The sequence below is a fragment of the Sminthopsis crassicaudata genome, chromosome 1 (genome assembly GCF_048593235.1).
Source record: "Sminthopsis crassicaudata isolate SCR6 chromosome 1, ASM4859323v1, whole genome shotgun sequence".
NCBI classification, from domain to species: Eukaryota; Metazoa; Chordata; class Mammalia; order Dasyuromorphia; family Dasyuridae; genus Sminthopsis; species Sminthopsis crassicaudata.
The window spans coordinates 752,822,016-752,830,445 of NC_133617.1; positions in this window are offsets into that span (position 1 = coordinate 752,822,016).

Consider the following 8,430-nt stretch of genomic DNA (forward strand, 5'->3'; position numbering starts at 1 on the left):
GCACCCCAGGGAGTCCTCAATGTTTGGAAATCCTGGAAGGAAGTGTTAAATTTCAGTTAGAGATGAAAGAAAGTGAAGATGATTTTTTGTTCTTTTTTAAAAATAGCTTTTTATTTTTCCAAAGACATGCAAATAGAGTTTTCAACATTCATCTTTGCAGAACCTTGGGTTCCAAATTTTTCTTCCTCTCCCTCTCCTTCCCCTCCCCAAGACAGCAAGCACCCGACACAAATGTACAATTTGAAGATGCTTTTTTTCTTTTGAGACTTAAAAAAATAATAGCTTTTTATGTTTCCAAATACATGCATAGTTTCCAACATTTACCCTGAAGATGCATTCTCTATACAACCAAGTTCATGACCTCTCTGAAATGTCCTAGGTTTTCTTAGGTTCAAGAGCTCCTGTCCTAAGATTATAGAGTTGGAAGATCCATTTGGGGTCACTGAGCTCGATGCCCTGATTTCAAGAATAAGAAAAATGAAGCAGAGTAGGGCCAATTAGCTCCAAGTGATACACGAGGTGAGGCACAGACCCAAGATCTGCCCCCCCCCCCGGACTGCTAACTCCAAGTGAAGATGAATAAAACCTTGGATTCACTGAGGATTAAAATCATTCTGATGGAAAATAAAGTCGTAAAACGAACAGAAAGACCCATGCAAAATAAAACAGCCACAACTGGAAGGATAATCAAGAACTTGACAAAGGTTTCCAAACTAGATAAAGCCATTGATTATCAGTGGTCTCCCAGAAAAATCCAAAGAGGGGGGAAAAGAAATTCTTCAGATTTCAGGAAATTAGATGAGATTTTTTGCCAAGGTTTGGAAACAAGTGCAAGCCTGCAGATGGAAAGAGCTGACAGGGGGCCAAAAAAGACAAGTCTGGATTGTAACTTACCAGAAATATTTTCATCAAAATTCAAAATTGCATCAACAAGGAATCTCAGAAATTGCCAAGGCGGCCACACGTTAAAACCTGAGCTCCAGAGTACCTGGATGTTTTGTTCATGACAGGGGCTGAAAGAAGGACATAGATGTGAACATTGGAGGAAGTGGGGTAGCATCCCTTAAATTACTTAGGAAAATTGAGCTTGATTTCCTGGGAGAAAAGAAAAGTGTTTCTTTCTGAAACTCTACAAAAGCAGTCTCCCCATTTCTATGTGGCATCTAAGATTGGTGAGAGCCTCTTGTGATGGCTATCAATGGGGCACCTCCTGGGCCAAGGGCGGAGCACTCATCTGCATTCTGCCAAAGGGCTGGAAACTGAAAGGAACAAGAATTTAGTTCTTGTTCTAGAGGGGTCTAGTCACCTGTCTGAAAATGAATCCATCTCTGGATGGAGAGCCAATGTTTCTAGAGATTGTAAGGAGGGGGAAATGAGAGCTTCTGCTATCCATGACTCCCCAAGGATATTTCTCCTCTACTTTCTCATACTAAATCAATCTAAAGCAGAAGCAGCCTTCTCATCTGGGTTGTGTAATATGATTAAAACTGGGGAACCAGAGGATACTATGATAAATAAAGCACGGAGTGTCCTGCAGATCTTGCAGACCCCTAGCTTCATCACATACTTCCATACCGATTCTTTGTCTGTAACCTTCTACTGCATTTCCTACTAAAATCTATGAAATCAAGCTATGGTCGCCTTCTCCCAGTAAGTCCTGACTTCCACGGCATCTGCAGACTTTTCCAAAGATTTCAGCTCCTGGCTCGTGATATAGTCTGCGGCCTGGTCCTCAGGCTCCAGGGTTTGTGGACAATCCCAGTAGGAGGCTGACCTCGTCAGTCCTTGTCCACACACCTACTGCCCCATCCATTTAAGCCCTCCTCCAGTTGGACATCCTGGCCTTTACCACCTCCCCATCCCACCATGTTCAGTCTCTGGATGCTGGCGCATTTCCCATCCCAAGTCTATTGGGATTGTCTTGGATTACTGGAAGCTGAGAACTACGTTTATCACAGCTGATCATCACCTAATCTCGCTGTCCCCATGTTCCTCCGTTTTCCTGGTTCCACTTGAATCACTCAGCATCAGTCCATGTAAATCTTTATGGGCTTTTCTACAATCAGCCTGTTCATCATTTTTTATAAAACAATAATAATCCATTACTTTCATAAACCATCACTTACTTGGCCATCTGATGGGGCATCCATTCAGTTCCCAGTTCTTTGCCACCACGCAAAGAGCTGCTACAAACATTTTTGCACATGTGGGTCCCTTCCCCTCCTTTATGGTCTCTGGGACACAGATCCAGTCTCTGGATCATAGGGTTGCACAGTTTGCTTGCCCTTTGGGCATACAAAAGAAGAATTTTGAATAAACCCTCTTCCTTATCTATCGTCATCTCCCACCAAGCCCCTGATCCATCAGAGGAAAGATATATGCTGGCCATCAGGAAGCCTGGCATTGAAACCCCACCAACTAAAGGCATCATTTTGAGAGGGGAGTAAAGAGGGTGAAAATGAGAAGAAGTAGGTTACAGGAACTATAGAAGAACTCCTTTGTTTCAACGAGGACCTTTAGACTCAATATAAATGGAGATATTAATTTCACAGGCTCCCAAGAAAAATTCCTTTTTCAGTACTAACATAACCGACCACAAAAATGACTTGTATGTAGAGCCAAGAGTGATTCCTTAAGTGAAGACTGAAATGGATAAACTGACCCCTGCCCTTAGCTCTGTGGGGACCACCGGGCAATCAGCTGTAGGGGGTGAGAAGAGGATAGGAGGAGAGTTGAGGAAAGTCCCAGACAGCAAGGAAGGAAGGAAAAGTCAAGCAAAACCAAGTCTCTTTTTCTTTTTTCACTGGAAGGGAAACAGGACCAAGAGAAAGAATCCCAAACCGCTGGTCTTTGGGATACAAAGTCCATAACAAGAGTGGGAGTAAAGACAAGAGGCCTGAGACTGATGAGAAGGGAAGAGATAAAGACCTTGTTCAGAAGCCAAGTCAAGTGACATCCAAACTCACTTCTTCCCCAAGAGTTATGGCAATTATCTCTCACCTTTGACATCCCCCACACGGCCAATCTGAAGGTCAATGGTGGGGCTGTCCCTTTCTCCAAGGAAAGAGTTTTAAAAGAGTATTTTCCCAGTTATATAAAGACAATTTAAAGCATTTTTTTTTAATTTAAAGTTTCAAATTTTCTCCCTTCTTCCCTCCTTCACCTCCTCCCTCCCTAAGATGGCATGGGTTATATATGTGCAATCATGGAAAATACATTTCCATATCAGTCATATTATGAAAGAAGAAACAGACCAAAAGAAAAAAAATACAAAAAGGGAAAATAGTGTGCTTTGATCTGTATTCAGACTTCTTCAGGTTTTTCTCTTGCCTAAGACCCGTTATAAGAGCTGGGGTGGAAGGAGGGAGGGAGCAGCACGGTATTCACTCCTTCCCTGCCCCTCACCACTCTCCCACACACCCCCGTCTGGTTCCAGCTTCAATTCTTATCAGGGAAAAACATCTCTCAGCATATGGGGGAAGCATTTCCCCCAATTCAGAAGCTGAAGCCATACAATTACCTGCCAGGGATTTCTGACTATAATTTACTTGTTCCACGTGGGAGATCACACTCTATCAAAGTGATGTGGCGCTCCCTAGGAGCGGAGTAGGAAAATGATTACCTTTCACATTCCCTGCAGAAATGGCTCCAAGAGTCATTTAGTTAATCGCATTTCATTTAGCCCTCAAAAAAGAAAATGACATTTTTAACAGGGGAAAAGCAAAGTCTGCAGCCCAGCAGGGAATGCTGTCTGCTGTCTGCCCCACCTGTCACAGGGGTTGCCATGGTGGGGGCTCCCGAGGGGTACAGCCCACTCTCGCCAGGAATGGCAAAGGGAAAAAACCAAGTTCTCAAAAGCACACTAATTGTTTGGCCACTTGCAAATGGAGACACAGCCAGGACTCAAAGCAAGAACAAAGTCAGGGACTTGGGAGTCCCCTCTTCCATCTCCCACCCTTCTCCCCTTCCTCTAGGGAGGCAGCCTTGCCACAGGGGAAGAGCTCCGAATCTGGAGGGAGAAGGCTTGGGTTCCAGGGCTTCCGGGCCCCATCTTGGCCCATGGCTTCCCTTCCTGCTGTTTCCTCACCTGTAAACGTCAGGACTGAACGACCTCGCCGTGGGGGTCCTGTCCAGTCCGTGATCCATCAGGACACCTTTTCGTTTCTCCAGTGGGCTGATGTGCCGGTAAATGAGCACTCCGGCCATGGAGATCTGGTGACCTTTGGCTCATGGCCATGGGTCCCTGACCAGAGACATAGATGACCACGACCATCCCAGAAGCCGTCCATTACCTTGCACATGAACAAGAAGGCCTGGTGAGAATGTTTCAGGTTTGACAGGGGGCCAGCCATGGGCGGACCCCCAAAGAGGGAAGCCAACGCACTGAGGCATCAGTCAGGGACGGCCTCCTTGTCAGGAAGTTTCCCCCGACCACCGGTCAAAGTCTGCTCCTGGGAGCTCCTCCTTGAGCGTCCCCCCTCCCCCCTCTGGGCCCAAGGAGAGGAAGCTCACCCCCTTTGTACGTGGCAGTCCTCCCCAGGCCTGGAGTCTCCTCTCCAGGGTAAACTGGGTTTTTCCTTTAGGAGCCCCTCCTGACTCCCCGCCTCGGTCAGGCCCCTCCCAATGGCGGCGTCCAGCGTGGAGCAGAGAACCTAAGGCGTGGCCAGGACCATGGACAGTGGGATGGCAGCCTCCTGCCCGGAAGCTCTGATTTCCCTCTTCCTGTGGCCTCGGCTCATCCCCGAGAACAGTAACGCGGCTCACGGGAACAACTGGTCTCGGAGCTCCCGGCCCTGCCCTCAGGGCCTGCCGCGGTGGCTCTGGGCCACCCTGCCGACCCTGGCTGTCTGGGGGGGAGGGGGCGCCACCGGCTGGACGCCGGCCCGTGGCTCGAGGAAAGCAGACTGCGGTGGGGCAGGGAAAGCCAAGCACCCACTAAACCGCCCGACCTGGAGCAAAAGCCTGGCTCTGAATCCTCTGCTTTTCATCAGCCATCTACCGGTCCTCTTGCTGTGTCCCCGCCAGACGTGTTGGCCCCTGGTCCCCCGCCAGGGGGCAGAGCAATCAACCCAACTCTCCCGAGGTGTCCTAAGGCTGCCCTCCCAGGGGAGCGTCCCTTCTCCTGCACCGGAGGGCGGGCCCCGCTGTCCCAGGCAGACTGTAGCGCCATCACCCCTTTCTGCGGCGCAGAGACGTCCCTCTGGCGGCTCTGGGAGCCCCTCCCCTCCAAGTCCCCAAAGCCTCAGGCAGCCCAGGGCAGAAGGCGGTGATGGGGGGGGGGGGGGCGGCAGCTGGTCGGGCGGGGCCTGTGCCCAAGAGGAGGCCGAGGAAGGCCGGAGAGGCAGACTCCCCAGGCCCTGCCCCAGAGCTGCAGCGTCAGGGAGCCCTCCCACCCTCTGCAGAGCCCTTGGCCAGGCCTCTGCTGGGTCATGCAGCAGGGACAAGCGGGCCTGGGAGCCGGCTCCCGCGCCTCCCCTCAGCCCCACGGCGCAGGGGACTTAAGCCCCAGCCCAGGCCCGTAGTCCGTGTCAGCCGAAGGGCCCCTGTCTCGGGGACACGGGTGGGGGCTTGCCCCTCCGCCAGGGCTCGGCAGGCAGCGCCCACTCCTTGCTGGAGGCTCCAGGGCTCTCGGGAAGCAATTGGGCGCAAGACAAGAAGGTGGCGGGGTAGACGTCATGGGGGGTGCGGGAGACAGGGGAGCAGCGGCTCTGAACGCCAAACCTCGCTCGCTGCTGGGGAGTGTGGAGGGGAACGTGGCCAGACCACACTAAAGGGAAATCACTTTGATGCTGAAGGGGGGGCTAGGGAGCCCCAGAGACAGGCGGAGGCCCCGTGTCCGTGGCAGCAGCCGGGCGGGAGGGGACATCTGCCCCGGGCGAGGGCGGGCGCGGAGAAGGGGTGGCCCGAGGAAAAGATTGGGTGTGGGGGGGAGGGGAGGAGGAGGGTGACCCCAAGTGGAGAGCCTGTGGGAAGTGGGGGGACGGTGGAGGAAGAGATGAGTTCTATGCCGAGTTTTAAACGTCCGACGATGGCGGCAGACGACGGCTCTGGGAGCCACATACTGACTCAGAAAACCACAAATTCCCATCCTTTCTGTTGGATGGTGAGGGCGGCTGGTTGCCAGAGGGCAGAGGGCCAGGCCTGGCACCGGGCAGACGCGCTCCAAATTGGCCTGGGACACTTCTTAGCTGGGTGACCCCGGGCAGGCCCGTGCACCCTGTCTGCCTCAGTTTCCTCGTCTGTAAAATGGGCTGGAGAAGGTGGCAGACCCAAAATCTGCCAAGAAAACTCCAAATGGGATCCTGAAGACTCAGGCACGGAATATTTTGTGGCGTTGTTATTTCTTTTGTCAAACACTTTCCTATTACATTTGGGTCCGGCTTGGGCCGAACGTGTGGCCCTTCTGGTCAGTCCCCCCGCTGCTCTGCCGGGAGGCGCGTGGGGGAGGGGCTCGCCGCCTAGAGGTGGAGGGGATTTGGAGAACGCGGAGGCGGGGGAGGGGCCGTGAACTCACAGTGAACCCTGAGGAGGGGGAGAATGGGATCCCGGTGACACGGGGCTTCGGTTCTGGGTTCGTTGTGTAGAGGGATGCTGGTGGAAGCTGCGGGCTGAGATCAGGGAGGGAGGGGATGCTGCTACCTGATGTGGGTGGGCCGGGATGGAAGTCTCACTGCTCCGGGGTCTTTGGAAGCTATTTCGAGCGTCACCAGCAGGTGTCACTGTCTGGTGAGGTTTTGGGGGGCGGAGTTTGAAACTTGGGTGAGGAATGGGGGTGCGGGTTGTTACAAGCTTCCCTGGGAGCCCGCCCTCAGAGCGGCCGAATCCGTGGGTTTAGCCCCCCCCCCCTTCTCCCCGCCCCCCCCCCCCCCCCCGTCTACTCCTGATTCCCGGCTCCTCCCCCTGCTGTCCTCCACACCGAGAAAGTCACGAATAAAAGTTCTGTCCCAGCCCCTGGGGAGGAGGACTCCCGGCTGTGGGGTCCTGCCTGGTGAAGCTGCAGGCCTCCTCCCCGGCAGTGACTAGAGACGGTGCTCTTACAGGGAAGCCACAGGAAGCTGCAAGGAAATGGGGGGAGATCCCTATGTAAAGCTACTGTCTGCGCGGTCACCCAGAATCCATCTGCAGGCAGGGCCCCGGTCAGCTCCCTCCCTGTCCCAGAGGCCCAAGTCCGAGCTCCTGCTCGCTCACCCTGGTCTTGTCTGTCAAAGCAGGAGAATCCTCTGCTCCTCCCCCTCTGCGTTTCCCTACGTCTATGCCCCCCCTTTCTGTCTTTTTCTGTCTGTCTGTTTCTGTCTCTCTGTCTCTGCCTCGGTTTCTTTCTATCTCTCTCTTTTTTCCTGTCTCTGTCTCTCTGTCTCTGCCTCGGTTTCTTTCTCTTTTTTCCTGTCTCTGTCTCTCTATCTCTGTCTCTCTGTCTCTGTGTGTCTTTCGCTCTGTCTCTGTGAGTCTATCTCTGTCTCTCCCTCCAACAATTCCCAGAATTCATTGCTACACTTGGCGCCTTTTTCCTCTCCCAGAGTGAGAGCACACCGGAAGTGCCCTCGTGCCTCTGACGGGAGAGTGCCGGTCTCTGACTTCCGCCTTTGGATGTAGTGGGGAGCCGCAGGCAGGAAACGCCCCGGTTACATCTCTAGGCACCCGGGGCGCAGTTGCCCTCCAAGGGTCTGGCGCACTGACAAACGGCCCCCAGGAGGCAGAGCCGCGAAGCCTTTGTTTCCCGCGGGGAGGAGAAAGGCCAGGACGAGGACTGAAGCTGTAGCTTGTCCTTCGTCCTCCAGAGGAGCAGGCCCTGCCAGCGAGCTGGCCTGGCTGGGGAGGCTGGGGGCCACCGCCCTCACTTTGGCCGCCAGAGCTCAGGGTCCCCGATCCCCGCTCGGGACGAGTACCAAGATGTCCCGGACTGGCTGGTCTGGAGGTGTCGCGACTGGAGCCCCCATTAGAGGCCCGGGTCTGTCTCTGTCCGGGGCCTGGCACGCAGCAGATGTCAATAAATGCTGCCCGACCGCCTCTCTGCCAGTACAGCTGGGAGTGGCCGGGGTTCAGGGCCACCTGATGGAACTCGGACAGGATTCGCGCCCCCCTCCCGGCTCATGGCCCCAGGCTGCCTCCGTGGGGGAGGAGGAGCTGGGGAGGAGCCCGCTCCGGCCGCCTCGGGCCGAAGCTCCCCTAGACCTCCCGGGGCCAGAGGAGAACACACAACCACCGCCGGGGATTTCAAAAGAGGGGCGGAGGTTCGGACGGGCGGGGGCTGGGGAGCGGGCTTCTTGCTGTAATCCCGGCCTGCTTGCAGATGCTCCTTTTCCTGTTCCTTCCTGGGAGGAGCCGAGCTAGGGGGCCCTGAGGTTCTTAAACACGTGCACACCCGCTCCCACACATCCTGCCGTCCACACCACCTGCACACCTCCCTCCCTCCCCCCTTTCTGCAGAACT